The following is a 17,522-nucleotide window of genomic DNA, read 5'->3' on the forward strand; positions in this document are numbered from 1 at the left end:
ATTATGCAGTGTCCTTCTTGGTCCTTGTTACAGTCTTTATTTTAGAGTCTATTTTGTCTGATATGACTATTGCTACTCTGGCTTTCCTTTGATTTCCATTTGTATGGAATACCTTTCTTTTACCCTCCCACTTTCAGTCTGTGTGGGTGTCTAGATCTAAAGTGAGTTTCTAGTAGGCAGCATATATATGGTTCTTGCTTTTGTATCTATTCAGCCAGTCTATGTCTTTTGGTTGGAGCATTTAGTCTATTTACTTTTAATGTAATTATCACTATGTATGTTCTTATTGTCATTTTGTTCATTGTTTTGGGTTTGTTTTTGTAGCTCTTTTTTCTTCCCTTCCTCTTTTGTTCTCTTCCCTTGTGGTTTGATGACCATCTTTAGTGTTGCATTTGGGTTGCTTTTTCTTTGTGTATCTATTGTAGATATCTGGTTTGCATTTCCCATGAGGTTTTGATATAGCAGAGTATATATATATATATATATATATATATATATATATATATATATATATATATATACACACACACACGAAAAGTTGTTTTAAGCTGCTGGTCTCTTAATTTCAAATGCATTTCCAATATCCTGCATTTGTACTCTCCTCTTCTCATGATTGCTTGTTTTGATATCATATTTGTGAGTAGATGATTTCCTACCTTTACTGTATGTTTGCCTTTAATGGTGAGCTTTCCCATTCATAATTTTCTTTTTTTCTAGTTGTGGCATTTTCTTTTTCATCTAGAGAAGTTCCTTTAGCATTTGTTGTAAAGCTGGTTTGATGGTGCTGAATTCTCTTAGCTTTTGTTTGTCTATAAAGCTTTTGATTTCTCTGTCAGGTCTGAATAAGAGCCTTGCTGGGTAGAGTATTTTTGGTCGTAGGTTTTTGCCTTTCATCACTGTAAATATAGTGGGCCACTCCCTTCTGGCCTGCAGAGTTTCTGCTGAAAAAATCAGCTGATAACCTTACTGGGGTTTCCTTGTATGTTATTTGTTGTTTCTCTCTTGTTGCTTTTAATGTTTTCTTTGTCTTTAATTTTTGTCAATTTGATTCATGTGTGTTGGCATGTTCCTCTTTGGGTTTGTCCTGTATTTGACTCTCGGTGCTTCCTGGACTTGAGTGACTGTTCCTTTTCCATGTTAGGGAAGTTTATGGCTATTATCTCTTCAAATATTTTTTCAGCCCCTCTGTCTCTCTCTTCTCCTTCTGGGACCCCTATAATGTGAATGTTGGCACATTTAATGTTGTCCCAGAGGTCTCTTAGACTGTCCTCATTTGTTTTCATTTTTTTTCTTTATTCAGTTCCAAAGCAGTGATTTTCACCAATCTGTCTACCAGCTCACTTATTTATTCTTCTGCCTCATTTATTCTGCTGTTGATTACTTGTAGGCTATTTTTCATTTCAGTTATTGTTTATCTCTGTTTTTTAAAACTTCTAGCTCTTTGTTAAAAATTTCATCTATGTTCTTGGTCTGTGCCTCCATTCTTTTTCCAGTTACTTGTATCATCTTTACTATCATTACTCTGAATTCTTTTTCTGGAAGATTGCCTATCTCCACTCCACTTAGTTGTTCTTCTGGAGTTTGATGATGTTCCTTCATCTGGAACACATTTCTCTGCCTTCCGTGTTTGTAGCCTCCTTTCCTCAGGCTGCAGGATCATGGCTCCTCTCACTTCTGGTGCCTGCCCCCTGATGGGTGAGGTTGGTTCAGGAGCTTGTGAAGTCTTCCTGGTGGTAGGGACTGGTGCCTGCCCACTGGTGGGTGGAGCTGGGTCTTCTCCCTCTTGTGGGCAGGGCTGTGTCAAGTGGTGTTTAGAGGCGGCTGTGGGATCAGAATAACTTTAGGCAGCCTGTCTGCTCATGGGAGGGTCTGTGTTCCCACCCTGTTGGTTGTTTGCCCTGAGGCATCCCAGAACTGGAGACTGCAGGCTATTGGGTGGGGCCGGGTCTCAGTGCCCAAATGGTGACCTCCAGGAGAGCTCACAACAAAAAATATTCCCTGGGTCCTCTGCCACCAGTGTCCTTGCCCCCACAGTGAGCCACAGCCAACTTCTTCCTCCCCAGGAGACCCTCCAAGACCCTCAGGTAGGTCTGACCCAGGCTTTTACAGAGTTACTGCTTTGCCCTGGGTCCCAGTACACATGAAACCTTGTGTGCACCCTCCGAAAGTGGAGTCTCTGTTTCCCCCAATCCTGTGGAGCTCCTGCCCTCAAGTCCCACTGGCCTTCAAGATCAAATGCTCTGGGATCTCCTCCTCTCATTGCCATGTCCCCAGGCTGAGGAGCCTCACGTGGGTCTCAGAACTCTCACTCCTGTGGGAGAACCTCTGTGATATGATGATTATTTTCCACTTTCTGGGTCGCCCACCCAGTAGGTATGAGATTTGATTATATCACGAAAGCACCCCTCCTACCATCTAGTTGTAGCTTCTTCTTTGTCTTTGGATGTAGAATGTCTTTTTTGTATGTTCAAGTCTTTTTTGTTGATGGTTGTTCAGCAGTTAGTTGTGATTTGGGTGGTTTCATGAGAGGAGGTGAGCTCACGTCCTTCTACTCTGCCATCTTTGTCTCTACCCTCTCTCCTGAATGTCACTGTGAGGAGTTCTGGCTTCTTAAAGTCCAATTTTGATTGAAATTCATGAAGGACTTCAGGCTTGACCTCTGGTCAACCACTGTCTATGCAGAATATCTCCAGGGTTAGAGGGAAATCTCCCATATAGGCTCTTTTAAATCTGCTTTGCTGGAACTTTTTATAAGGAATCTCCAGATTAAACTTTTAATAGTCCCTTGAGGCTAAGAAGCCAAGCCAATCATTTGACATCCATAGATTTGGGGGAATTTTTCTCCTCAATGTCCCCCAAATATTCTGAGGTTCTTGCATTTGCCAGGAAGTGACCTTCCTTACTCAGCTAGTAAGGTTGCTGGGAACTCTGTAAGCAAGGTACCACACTATTTTCCCAAGGGGCTTTATTGGCTCCATGAAGTCAACCTTAGTTTCTTAAAGCTGTTTGGTCAAATCTAAGTTTATGTATATCTCTCTCAAATATGACATTCTAGGCAAAACTTTAGTAATATAATCAATGTTTGCAATTATGTGCTATTATAAGGAGAACAGATTCTTATTGAAATTATGCAAATAACTATATTGCCAAGAAAATAAGAATGTTCACTGAAAGCCTCTGAATTCTGGAGGAATCGGGTAGGGAGAAAAAGACAAATGATTCAATTTTGCTTACAAGGGTATAATTTACCAAATTGCTCTAAGCTTCCGAGAGAAAAACAGGGCTTCCCTTGTGGCGCACTGGTGGAGAGTCCACCTGCTGATGAAGGGGACACGGGTTCGTGCCCCGGTCCGGGAAGATCCCACATGCCGCGGAGTGGCTAGGCCTGTGAGCCATGGCTGCTGAGCCTGCGTGTCCGGAGCCTATGCTCCGCAACAGGAGAGGCCACAACAGTGAGAGGCCCACATACCGCAAAAAAAAAAAAAAAAAAAAAGAGAAAAACAAATTTTCCTAAATTTGGAGAAACAAAACTTAAAAAAAAGAACCAGCAATGTTTCAAATTTAAAAATCATAGGGCTTCCCTGGTGGTGCAGTGGTTGAGAGTCTGCCTGCTGGTGCAGGGGACACGGGTTCGTGCCCTGGTCCGGGAAGATCCCACATGCCGCTGAGTGGCTGGGCCCGTGAGCCATGGCCGCTGAGCCTGCTCGTGCAGAGCCTATGCTCCGCAACAGGAGAGGCCACAACAGTGAGAGGCCCGTGTACTACGAAAAAGAAATCATAAAATGGGGCTTTCCTGGTGGCACAGTGGTTAAGAATCTGCCTGCCAGTGCAGGGGACATGGGTTCGAGCCATGGTCCAGGAAGATCCCACAAGCCCCAGAGCAACTAAGCCCACACGCCACAACTACTGAGCCTGTGTTCTAGAGCCCATGAGCCACAACTACTGAAGTCCACGAGCCACAACTACTGAAGCCCATGCACGTAGAGCCCACGCTCCACAACATGAGAAGGCCACGCACCACAACGAAGAGTAGCTGCCGTTCGCCGCAACTAGAGAAAGCCCACACACAGCAACAAAGACCCAACGCAACCAAAGATAAATAAAATAAATAAATTTATTTTTAAAATCATAAAACATTATAACCATCTTCTTCAGTTTACTTAGTCCCATGTAATTAATTCTTGTTTTGTTTGATCTTTTGTTAGAAGTTTTATGAAACCATCAATTTCTCCGTTAGGGTTTTGTAAATTCTTACTCAGTTCAGTGTAATGATTTGAAATTCATCAGAAACTTGTGCTCTAGAATACTTGTTAGATCCTTTTCCAAGAATTTCTCTGAACATGAAACACATTTTCAGGAAGCTTTTGTAAAAGCATCTGAGTGAAACCATTGTCTAAGTAATAAAAGACAAATATCCATTACTAAAAATTTGATTCATTCTAATGGAATTGACAAGAAAATTTATCTGTGACACAAAACATTTAAGATAATAACTAGAATTATGACTGATAACATTATACTAGGACATATCCAATTTTAGGAATTTCATATACTTTCTAGAACATTTATATTAATAACATTCACCCTTATGATATAACCTAGAGTTTATGATCATTTATTTAGCAATGCTTCCCATGTAAGTAACATACCAAATAAGCCTAATGAGTTTCATAGCTCTCTTTTCTAATAAGATAAAACAAATCTTTTTTTTTTTTTTTTTTTTGCTGTACGCGGGTCTCTCACTGCTGTGGCCTCTCCCGTTGCGGAGCACAGGCTCCGGACACACAGGCTCCGCGGCCATGGCTCGCGGGCCCAGCTGCTGCGCGGCATGTGGGATCCTCCGGGACAGGGGCACGAACCCGTGTCCCCTGCATCGGCAGGCGGACTCTCAACCACTGCGCCACCAGGGAAGCCCAAAACAAATCTTTTAAGGTGTTCCAGGGGGCCTCTGGAAAACCTGAACGTTATTTCCAGGTCAATAAGATTTCATTTAGAATTTGGTTTGGGGGAAAATCTACTTTTTCAAAAATAAAAATGTTTTAAAACACTTTGTCAAATACGATCATATGTCACTGTGAATTAATATTTAGTTATCAATTTAATCAAAGTGACAAAGATTCACATGTAAATACAGATAGTTAAATAGTTGTACAAAGACTTAGCTCTTTTAATATTGAAAGCACTCAGTTTTTCTTCAAAATTATCAAAGACTCATAAAGACAAAATGAACAATATTTGTTTTGCTAGACAGATTACATTAAATGTAAAAAAAAGTCTTTGTTTACAATTTCTCATTAAGAGCAGACTAATAATTAAGAAAATTTTGCAAAAAGAGAGAAAAAACAAATTTTAATTTTCTACCAGCTTACATTGGATATTAAAACTCAATCATCCGCCTGCTGATGCAGGGGACACGGGTTCGCGCCCCGATCCCGGAGGATCCCGCGTGCCGCGGAGCGGCTGGGCCCGCGAGCCATGGCCGCGGAGCCTGTGTGTCCGGAGCCTGTGCTCCGCAACGGGAGAGGCCACAGCAGTGAGAGGCCCGCGTACAGCAAAAAAAAAACAAACAAAAAAAACTCAATCAATCACTTTATTAAATTCATTCCAATCTTAGACCTGACTACACATAAAATTCCTTTCTAAAGATTCCTTTTTAACAAACCTCTTACAACTTTCTATGTCCATTTTGGTTTGTCCCTTGTTCTCTTTCCCATTTAGAAGTAACCGGCTTTAGGACAAAAATCACTTAACAAAGTTTTTACATTAACAAAAACATCTCCATACCTTACACTTTTTCTTACCCCAGAACACATTCTAATTTCCTTATAATTCCTAGCAGCTTGAACCACATATATTATTTACAATTCTTAATCCTTTGAAGCTTTAATTTTTTTGTAAAGATAAAGTTAAAATTATTAACTGTGTAAGTATTTTGTGGCTTGGCAAACTTATAAATACATTTCATAATTTCTAGAAACATATTCTACTTCATAGTACAAGCTTTTAATGAAGCACAAGACATGTTTACTAATAGAACCAAACATATTTAGTGTGTAATAAGAGGTCAAAAGTAGGTAAACTTAGACTCGTTCAGCAATTAATATTTCAGTATTTTGTCTTAGTTGGAAATGATCTAGACATTCAATTCATTTAATTTAACTTAGCAAAACTCTAAGGGTACAATTTATCAAAGACATTTAGAAAACTATTTAAGTTGACATAGCAAAAACAATTATTGCTAAAAAAAGTTTACCTAAAAGAATTCTTATCTTATGTCTATTTAATTAATTTGTTCTTAACAATCACTCAGATTACTCATGACAATTTCATAAGATGTTAAAGTAGTGTTAGCCATCATCTTAAATTATTATTATTATTACTTTTTTCTGAGAAATTTTGTAAAAGAGATAACATGAGCTTATTTGACTTTTAGTAAAACTACATAGAATAAAGCTATTATACTTAATGCTGATAACTCTTAAGATATGTCTGTATTAATTAAACCTAAACCTGAACTAGATTTTACTTACCAAAAATTATCCTAGATCATGTGAATTTGAAAAATATTTGTATTTGTTTTTGTTATATTTTTGAGAATTTTTATATTGCTTGTTGGAATAAATTAAGTTTACTCACTCAGATAGCTACAGTCTTTTATTATTTATGGAGAAGACTTTTAAGTCTTCTTGCCCTTTAAGTGTACTTGCCCTTGATAAACAATTTTAAGGAGACTGTCATTTAGAGTTTGAGCAAGAGAGGGTTTTTGTTTAAAAAAAAAACCTCTTTCTTTTTTTCTTTAAATTTTAGTTTCAGGTTCTAACAATTGAGCTAATCTGGGCTCAGTCTCAGGCAATGTGGCTGTGTTTACATTTCAAAGACATGGTAAGATTTATAACTTTAAGGGACAGAGGAAAAAAAATGCAAATTTTCTTCTATGAGTTTTGGAGTGTATTTTTCTATTATCATAAGTCTCAGGGTAATTATTATTTAAAAAACTTTTTCTTCTTAAGTACAGGACAATTTTGTTCCAATTATCCTCAACTTTTATAATATCTACAAGAATTTGAGAGGAATAGGTTTCAGGGTTGGTGAAGATAAATGGGCCTTGACTCGTTCCTAAGTTGCATTTCTGGTTTTGTAGAGATTTGGAAGACAAACATAATTGTTTCTATTAGCTCTTGAATATTGGCTTCCAACTGATCTTTTCCTAATTATTTGTAGGAGGGCCTAAGGAATTGCTGAGGAGATGGGGCAATTTTTAAAATTTTTCTTAAAAAGAGGAATTCATGTTGGATCTTTAAGTCTAATTTCTGTTATTTCATCTTAATAACGATTCCCTAAGGCTAGCTGTTATACATTATTTTTCCTTTCAATTTGATCCTTCCATAAATATCAATATGACAGCTGTTTATGATGAGAGCTCTCAAAAAGGCAATCTTTTAAATACAGCAAATTTAAAGGATCCATCATCTGGCCATTGAGGAGTAAGACCTTACATTAATTTCAAATAGTGACTCAAATCAGTAAGCCTTTTTATGGAACGACCCAGAGGTAACTTTTCAGGCTTAGAATAAATCCTTACCATGGATAAAATAAGCAGACTTTCAGATGGAGAGGGCACAGATGATATAGCCCCTATAATGTGAAAATTCATTTCCAAGGATAATCTAAGAAAGCAAAGGCCTTCATTGCACAGGCAGTAAGGGTGGTATAATGCAAACTGTGTCCCTGGTCTCTCCTGGGAATTTGAGGCACCTCTGATCCCAAACCTACTAATCTGTGACATCAGGCATATGCTACTGGAATGGGACTTTTCCAACACTAACAAGGCAATGAAGGTTGAAACAACAAAGGCCCCTTATGGACTGGGTCCCCTTAGGACAAACTCCTCTGACAGCTGGCACAACAAGACTAGAGTGTGCTGTTTATGACTTTGTGTCTCAGAACCCCAGTCAATTCAACGGGTTACCAGATGCACCCCAGTAAATACACCATCCAGATGGTGGAGACCAGAGATAATATTCTCACTGGACAAAAAGCCAAACTCTCAGGACATAGAAAAATACAGAAGGAAAAATCTCATCCAGTTTTTATACAGAGGACTGACAGCAAAGTTTGTCTTAATAGGCACTGGACTGGAGAGAACTGTTAACTCACCAGTCTGTGAGGCTGTCTCAAACAGCAGGCTTATAGGGCCTATGCCTGTCTTCTGCCCTATGGTTCTTTCTTCTTATGAAACATGACTCAGGAGACAGAGACAAAGAAAAACAGTGACTGTCTCTGGGAGGAAAGGATTAAGAAAAACTGAGATGAGATTACTCATTTCCAAATACCAGATTTTCTATGTCACAAGGATCTTGCTCCATAAGTATTTTCTTCTGCTAATCTAAATTTAGAGATAGAGAAAAGGAGACTCTTAAGCACTTTCCCTCCCACCAGACCTTAAAGGCCTGGGAAGTTGAGGAGATAAGAAATTTTACCTTCTGCTGGCCTTTGTCATGTGTCCTAGGATCTCTCAGCTGCAGCAGTCTTGTGGTGGGAAGCAGGGTTTAGCCAGCCTTCTGGTTGTCTTGTCAGCTGTTGAGGAGGAAGAAATGTCCCTGCCAACCTTCTTGAGTTAAAGAAGTAACAAGGTTTATACAGTCTTCTTGACCCTGCATTCCCTATCTCTGGTGCTAATGATGTCTTTCTACCTCCTGGTACAGGGAGGGCACCATTCACATGAGATATTAATTTCCTGCTTTCATGGAGACAGATAGGAAGGTCAGTGTGTCTCTCTTGCATCAGTCATTTCTTCAGTAACTTTAACTCAAAGTAATATTCCACTGAGGCATACTTTGGAGCATCCTGCCCTGGGCACCAACAAAGTCAAATGGTTTAGAGAGAAAGCAAGTCCCTATGTCAGCAGTGACCTGTGCTCATGGTGATTGTTATTCCATCTCCACAATACCATTGGGCTGGGTGCTCAAGAAACAGAGCTGTGAAAACATAGCTCCTGTCTCTTACAATTTATAGTACCAATGTTTCAAAGAAAAAGTTTTATTTAGTGCTTCCTTTGTGTTAGACAATAATGCTGGTATATTTTCAGGATATACAAATAATAGAAAGAGACATCTATGGTACTTGAATTGTAGTGAGACATTAAAAATTTCCCCCAAAAAAATCTTTTTCTTTATACTTATAAGAAAAAAAAATGTAGATTCATTTTGGATAAGATAAAGAAAATTTATGAAGTGATAAATCTAACCTGAGAAAGTAGAAAAGAACACAGTACACAGGCTCTGAGCATTCTACTCACAGAAAATATTGTCCTGTTCTTTTGCAATATGGACTTGTTCCCCTGTCCCTATGTCTGTCTCTTCCCCTCTCTGTTTCTGCCCCTCTTCTCTCTCTCCCTCACACATACACACATTCACTCCCCTACAAAAAAACCCATTGACTAAATGCTAATTGGCAGGCACTGTGCTCAAACTGAGGCTACAGTGGTGAGTTAAAAAAAGAGATAATTTTTCCATCCTCATCAAACTTATATTCCAAGATGGAGAAAGTGAATACTAACCAAAGAGTCACACAACCATAATATTGCAACCACAACTAACAACCATAACCACTGAGTTAAGCTAAGCAAGCCACTATTGTCAGCTTTCTCTCAACCCTCAGTAGAGTGTGTTCCACTTAAAGGCCTTGAGTAAGTCAATATTCTGTTGAGAAAATCCAGGAAATTTCTCAGTCTTCCACATCTGAAATTATACAGTTTGGAATGTCAGGAACAAGAGTGAGGGGAAAGGTCATTCAGAACTGCAACTAACCAGTTTCTCTCTTTCTGACTGCTGCAATAACCTCCTAGTCTATCCTGTGTTTACTCCCATTCCTCTGGCCTGTTCACAGAGCTGCCAAAGTGGTCCCTTAAAATTTAAGCCTGATTGTGCCACTCTATACTCAAAATCATCCAGTGAATTCAATTTAATTACAATAAATCCAAAGTTCGCACCAAGGCCTCAAAGTCCTTTTTGATCTGTTCTCCCCTTCTCCCATGTCTCTCTTGGCCTCATTCCTACCACTCTCCCCCTTGTTTTCTGTAATCCAGCCAAACTTGCTTCTTCTCCAGCTTTTACTAAAACACTACTTAGTAGACAAACAATTCAATTTAAATTGGGCAAAAAATTTAATAAGACACTTAACCAAAGAAGATACATGAATGGTAAATAAGCAACTTTTTAAAATGTTCAGCATTATTAGTCATCAAAGAAAAATTAAAACCACAATGCAAATAACTTCACATCTACTAGAATGACTAAAATTAAAAAGATTGATAGCATCAAATGTTAGTAAGGATGGAGAACAACCAGAAGTCCCATACGTTCCTGAAGAAAACGTGAAATAATGTACTATTTTCGAAAACAGTTTAGCATTAATACAAACCCCTAATTTCACCCCCTAGGAATTTAAATGAGAAAAATACGTCCACACAAAATTTGTACATGAACGTTCATAGAAACAACTTTATTCATGATTGTGAAACTGAGTAGAATCCTGTGGGGCCTTCCCAGTGACAGACTCCCAGTGTTCCCTGCTTCTTGTTTGTAGAAAAAAGCTTTAGTCTCCTAGGCCTCCCTTGATTTCCAAAGAGCAGTTAATGATTATAGACCTGACAAAACTCAGAAACAAAGGAAAAGCAGTCAAGCAAGAAAAGTAACAATAGATTGAAAAACAGTGTTATCTATATCCCTTTCTCCTCAAGGGATATAGATAACAGTCTGACACATATCCTTGATGTGGTGCTCCAAGGACAATGGTGCTTCAAGGACAAAGGACAACCCTCTCTGAAAAAGTGTCAGCGTTACACCCCTTATCAGACCCTTAATTGCCCTCCCCACCATGTTGTGATGGTTATGAAATTCCTGAGCCCAGCTGGGCCATGAGACCTGTCCCAAATAAGAAAAGGCATCTTCCCTGTCCCACTGCCACCCTACAGAAGGAAAGTATATGTGCCTCCACCAATTAGTAAACGAAATTTTCCCCTTGGACCATTCCTTTGTTTTCTGGCTATAAAAACTGATCAATAGCACATGTTTGGGGTCGACTCCCCCAGACTACTAGGAAGTCAGCCTGCTGTTCTGGCAGAGACACTTTCCTCTAATAAATTCTATCTTCTTTACATTCTGCCTTGTGTCTGGAAATTCTTTTCCAACCCACGTTTGGACCACGACACTTGAGCGTTTTTTGTAGACACTAAGGCTCTCCACCTGATGGAGGATTTGACTACATGCTGATCATGTAGGTCCCAGACTGGTTGGAACAAGAAGGCTGATGGTTAAGGTTCCCAAAACATCACCCTGTCACCTCTCCACCAACTAATCAAAAGAATGTCCATGAACTGATAATTCACCCTGAGACCCTCACTCCTAATGTTGTCTTTAGAAACACTTGCCCAAAAGTCTTCAGGGAGTTTGGGTCTTTTGAGCATTAGCTGCTTGTTATCCTTGCTTGGCATCCTGCAAATAAAACCCTTCACCACAACTGGTATCAGTAGATTGGCTTTGCTCTGTATTGGGTGAGTGAATCTGTGTTTGGTTTGGCAATAATTTTGGCAACCATGAAGGGGCCACCATCCCTAGTGGGCATCTCAACCATAGCACACTGGCCCCTGACCAGTGGCAGCTCATGGATACTACTCAGCAGCTGCTTGAGCACCTTTGTCTCAGAGATGGCCCTGAACACTTGCCACTGACCAGGCATCATTGGCCCATGGCACTTTTCATTTCTGTGGTAAAGGGAAAAAGACACATGCTTTGCTGGTTGAGATTTCTCTAGTAAGTAGTGGAACTTGTGTGTGATAATACCAGGGTATTCATTCTCTTAGCCATTTGGGTCTGTCAGTGGCTAAACATTTTTGGGATTTTCCCTTTTGGGCTGAGGAGTTTGCAACACTGAGAGACTACATTTGTTTGTTTGTTTGAGATTTTAAGATTACCAGCCATAAACAACTGAGAATGGGTAATCAGAGCTCTGTTTCATCTTATATTCCCTACAGTGTATTTTGCAGAATTGGGAAATTCTTAGCTCTTCGTTTCATGGGCTCATACCCATGAAAAGGAGAAGGTGATATTTTTCTAAAATCATGTGGTCACAGTATTCTTTAGGCTCTGGAGAATAATGACCCAGATGGGGCACTTTTTGACATTCTAAAACTTGTTTTTGCATATGAAAAAGCTGGCTTGTTAAAAGTATCTCTTCACTATTCTGACCAGAAGGAAACGAATCTTACTAGGAGGAACTTACATTTTTCTCCCTGTGCCTTTGAAATGTAAATGTTCTACCCTGGGCTCTAATGTACTCTCACTCACTCTTGTCTATACCATCGCCAATTCCTGAGACTGAGGGGGGAAAAAAGGGGAGAAGAGTCCTTTTTAAACTCAGGCAGGAAAACTGTGAGATCTCTGTTTGTCTGGATGTATGTATGTCCATGTGTACATTACAAATATGTCTCTTTTCCTTTGGATGGTATTATCAAAGTTAGTTTGTAAATGAGCTCTATTTAATTGACTTAAAGGAAATTAAGCACTTATAGAAATTCTCAGAAATATAAAAGAAACTAACTTGAATGAATTTCAGATTCATGTGATCTGAAAAATATTCAATATTAAATGTGGGATAATGGCTGACTTGGTCTAATGTCTCATAAAGTTTTCTTGGGTAATCTAAACATAATTTTTGAGAACAAGTGAATAAAACAGAGGTAAATGAGACAAGAGTTTTTAGGTGAACTCTGGGAATAATTATGTTTTAGGAATGTCTACTTAAAAATAGCTTTTCTGGAAGTTTTAGTAACTTGAAATTTTAGAGTTTAACTAAATTAAGCTAAATGACGAGAATTCATTGAATATCGAGGTCATTTCCAAATAAAATAATATACTGAAATATTAATTACTAAACATTGGCTTCCTTTTACAGAGGAAGTAAAGATATTTAAGACTATTAATAAATATGTTTGCTGTCACACTGAGACATTTTCCATAAGAAAGCACATATTTTTAGAAATTATAAATAGCATTTATTTATAAATTTGCCCATCTACAGAATGCTAATGTAAAGAACAGCTCATAATTGCTTACTTCTTAATTTTCACTAGGAATTTAGGTTTTTAAGACTTGAGAATTCTAATTAAATATGTAATTAAAGCTACTAGAAATAAAGAGAACATTTTAGTATACAGGGTATTAGGATGTGTGTTTTCATTAAAAGAAGGTATGAAGAATAGAAATTTATTTTGTTAAAGAAAAAGGAAGTAATTTTGTCTTAATGCTGGTTATTTCTAAATAGGAAATAAAATAAAGGGCAAGTTAATATGAATATAGAAAGTTGTAGATTTCTGGGGAAAAAGTAATCTTTAGAAAGAAATTCTATGTGTTGTCAGGACTCACTAAGATTAGAATGAATTTAATTGAGTAAATGAATTTTAAGATTAAAAGTAAAGTGGTACAAAAACTTGAAATTTTTTTCTCTCTCTGTTAAGAGAAAAAAGTTTTCTTGGAGTACTGATTTGCTTTTGATTACAGATTGTAAATTTTCTTTACCTTTTAAATAATCTGTTATAACTTTCTGTATTTGCTTTTAACATCTTTCATTGTCACTTTGGTTAAATGGATAAGCATTGTTTCACAGTGATCTGTAATCCTATTTGACCAAGTGTTTTGAAACTTTTTAACATTTTGGATAAACTTCTCAAGGATAGAATCCTAATTACAGTTAGTTTGACCTCTAGATAGCTTTGGGATGTTTCAGAGGACCCCTAAGTCATCTCAAAGAGAGATATTAAACTAATTAGGATTATTTGGTATGTTATAGGAGGCACTGTCAATTGATTAGAGATAAATGTATCTCCAACCTTCTTAGGTTATACACTTAGATTATACTAAATATCATTAATATAGATATTCTTATAAGTTATATGAAATTAAATAAAATTTCTAAAATTTGAATATGTCAAATTTGTATGTTACAGCAGTAAACAAATTTTTTTTTGTCAATTGCATTTTAACCAGATCTTTAACTGTGTCTTTTTAAATCTTTTTATCATTCATAGATGCTTTTGCAAAAATGCTTCATCTTCAGGAAGATTCATACTAAAGACTTTCTGACAAGTGCAGGTTTCTGATAACTTTCAAATCATACTGTTGAATTGGGTAAGAAATTAAAGAATTCTAATGGAAATCCCAGTGGTTTCATAAAGGTTAAGGCTGCAAACTGTAAACAGCTCAAATGTTCATCATCAAGTGAATGAGTAATTCACATCCGCAGTAAAGGGCAATGAAATATTAATATACATAACATGGATGAATCTCAAAACATGCTGAGTGAAAGAAAACAGGAACCAAATACATACTGTTAGATTCTATTTATGTAAATTTGAGAATGGGAAAACTACAGTCACTGGAAGCAAATCATCATATCACTTTTGTAGGAAGGTGAGGATTGACCACAAAGGAGCCTAAGGAAACTTTCTGGGTAATGGAAATTTTCTGTAGCATGACTGTGGTAGTGATTACACAACTGTATATATTTGTCAAAATTCATCTAACTGTGCTATACACTTAACATGAGTACTATTAGTTGTATGTAAATTGTACCCCAATAGGGGTGATTAAAAAGAAATATATATTATGTATGACATATAAATAAATGTTTACATATATTACATATATATCATGACAATAGAATAAAATATGTTCTTAGTGATTAAATTGCCATTTAGCCAACATCCAGAATGCCAAACATCCTTATTTTTTTCTTGTTTTTCCTTTCCCTAACCTTTCAAAAAGCATCATTTTTAATAGTCACATCAACATTGCTGATTAGGTTTGCAGTAATTTGAAAACACAGAAGACATTCCTTTTAAAAATATACACAAAAGCTTCTTTCATCTGCTCTCTAGATCTTTTTATTCTTATGCCACATTCTTTACACCAGTTGATCAATTGAGTTAGGCACTCATTTACTTTTCCACAAATCTTTGTTGTGCTTCTGCTAGTTCTACATTAGGGACTATTAAGGAGGAAAACCACTGACACAAAATGGTTTCATTTGTGCTAAAGCCCATGACACCACGCATATATTTAATACTTAACCTACTTGCAATTTCGACCTTCACCCGAAATGTTATCTTAATTCTGAAATCTGGAATTTTCTGGTCAGCACCAATGTGGTAATCTGTCACAGGGGCCCTCTCCATCTCCCCCAACCCAAGAAGAAGAGGCAATCTGCATGATAAAACTCAAGGCTTCCCTTCCCTCCAAAGAGAAGATAGTACTGGTCCCAAATAACCTTTTTTCTTTTGCTAATGACTTTCTCGCCCACCCTCCTTTCTATAAAAACCTTCCATTCTGTATAACTTCTCAAAGTGCCCTTCTATTTACTAGATGGGATGCTGCCCAATTCATAAAGCATCAAATAAGGCCAATCAGATTTTCAAATTGACTCAGTTGAATTTTGTTTTTTAACAAGACATGACCTTAAACAAGATAAACATTGCCCCTGTTTTCATCTCAGGTGGCCTCAGCCTGCAGCTGCTTGAAGCAGGATTTTGGTTCCTGACCAGAGATTGAAGTCAGGCCGGGGCAGTGAAAGCACTAAATCCTAGCCACTAGACCACTAGGAACTAGTGGCCAGTGACAAGGTCCTGGCCTGTCTGCTGTGTAGAAATGAATTTCCACAGAGATGGAAAGTAGTGAAACAAGTAAAGTGTTTATTAGGAGGACAAAGAATACATGTGGATAGACACATGGGCGGGCTCAGAGAGAGAGTTGCGCTCGCATGGTAGTTTGAATCACTTTTATGGGGAATTTCTTCCAGGTTTCCTTTGACCAATCATCTTGCTTTGCCTGGTTCTGAGTTCATATTTGGTATACCTCAGGGTCCTCCCGTGTTCATGTGCATCTCTTAGCCAAGATGGATTCTAGCGAAGAGGCCTATGGGTAGTTGACATCACTTACTATGGGGTGGTGCCCTCTCCCTTTTTGACCTCCAAGGAACCCTTCTGCACATGTGTAGCTGGGAAGGTCTCCTTGACTTGAGAATGAGGAATATCTAGTCTTTTATCTCTTATCTGGGCAGGGCACAGCCTCCTTTCTCGATTGTCCTGTTATTGATATTTTGGAGTTTCTGTCCAGAGGGAATGAACTCCTGCTGCTTACCCTGGGGCCCATCTATCTCCTGCCTCACTTTCACAAAACTCACAATCTGCTGGGAGAGACAGTCAGAATATGAGCACACACACACAAATATTTTAAAGCCCGATAGACTTGAAGTCAATAGAAAAGACATTGAAAAAGAAATGGGCCTCCTTTTGATAAGGAAGTCAGAGGTTTCTCTGTAACTTCTTTTGAGAACAATAAGCCATGTCTTTTCTTTCTTCTACATTTTCTCTCCCCACTGCTGACCCCAACAAAATGCTGAAGACAGAATTTGCACTCAACAGATTACTTTTTAAATTGATGTAAAAGTATAAAGTATATTTATGTGCATTAAAGTATGGAAGGGCATACATTTGGAGCATAAAAGCTCAGGACCTGCTGGAAATATCACATAATTGATGAATATAACACTAATTATATAATAGGGAAATTAAAAAGAAATTTCAGGCTGTGTAGAGACTAAATTAAGAGAACAATAACAGATATAATAGCTGAATATTTTGACATTTGAAATTGGAATTTAAAAAATAGATAAGAGAGGAAGAAATAGGAGTCTTAATTAATAACTGAAGGACAGAGGGGGGATAGGTAGCTTATTTAGCTTATTTCTGCCTTTTTAGTTGCAGAAAATATCAATTTTGAAACCAGATATGGTTGCAATGTATTAGTTCTGCACAAAGTGCTAGGATGAGTTTCCCCACACCCACAGTTTGGGGATAGTGCTTTACTCATAACTCATCTTTCATGCATTTGCCTAAATTCTTGTGTAATACAGTTGGACTTGCAGCTCATAAATATGACCTTTGGATGTGTTTTAAACACTACTGAACTCCATTTTAATTCTACATATTAAAGCCTCTGGGCTCTATTTACTCTTTCATTATATAACATTCATTTATCTTATGAAAAACGCTGTGATTCACTGTTGGTCTAGCATTTTTTTTTCACTTATTTGGATGATTTTTAGAATCCAAACTGTATTGTTATTTATCTTGGAAAACAGAAACACTTTCGGGAGTCAATTCTCTGAGTCCCAAACCCCTCACCTGACAGCCTCTTGTGGTGCTGGGCCCTGGAGGGAGGAGACAGCAGGATCTGCAGGTGGAGAGGCCTAGAGAGCTGAGGGTATTATGTGTCTGGTTTATCGCCAAGATTAGTCAAGCCCCAAATTAGAGTGTTGAGGGAGAAATTTTTCACGTAGTGAGGTATGGGGAAGTCATTTAGGCTTATACATGGTTCAGTCTAAACTTTGTGTGAACTGAAAGAGCCTGTCAAACACACACAGCACATCTGCTTTAACCATTAAGGAAAAGAAATGTGTGATTCAAA

The 17,522-nt window shown here is 37.9% G+C and overlaps 1 long non-coding RNA gene across 1 annotated transcript in view; it reads right to left on the reverse strand.

Annotated features, from left to right (window-relative positions):
- Positions 1-10,194, reverse strand: part of LOC308610370 — a 31,069-nt gene extending 20,875 nt beyond the window's left edge. The window contains exon 1 of the long non-coding RNA XR_014014526.1: positions 8,481-10,194. This is a non-coding gene — a long non-coding RNA (uncharacterized lncRNA). The remainder of the gene's footprint in view (positions 1-8,480) is intronic.
- Positions 10,195-17,522: the final 7,328 nt, after the last annotated feature.

Source organism: Mesoplodon bidens (assembly GCF_964165515.1).
Source record: "Mesoplodon bidens genome assembly, contig: HAP1_SCAFFOLD_540, whole genome shotgun sequence".
Lineage (NCBI taxonomy): Eukaryota > Metazoa > Chordata > Mammalia > Artiodactyla > Ziphiidae > Mesoplodon > Mesoplodon bidens.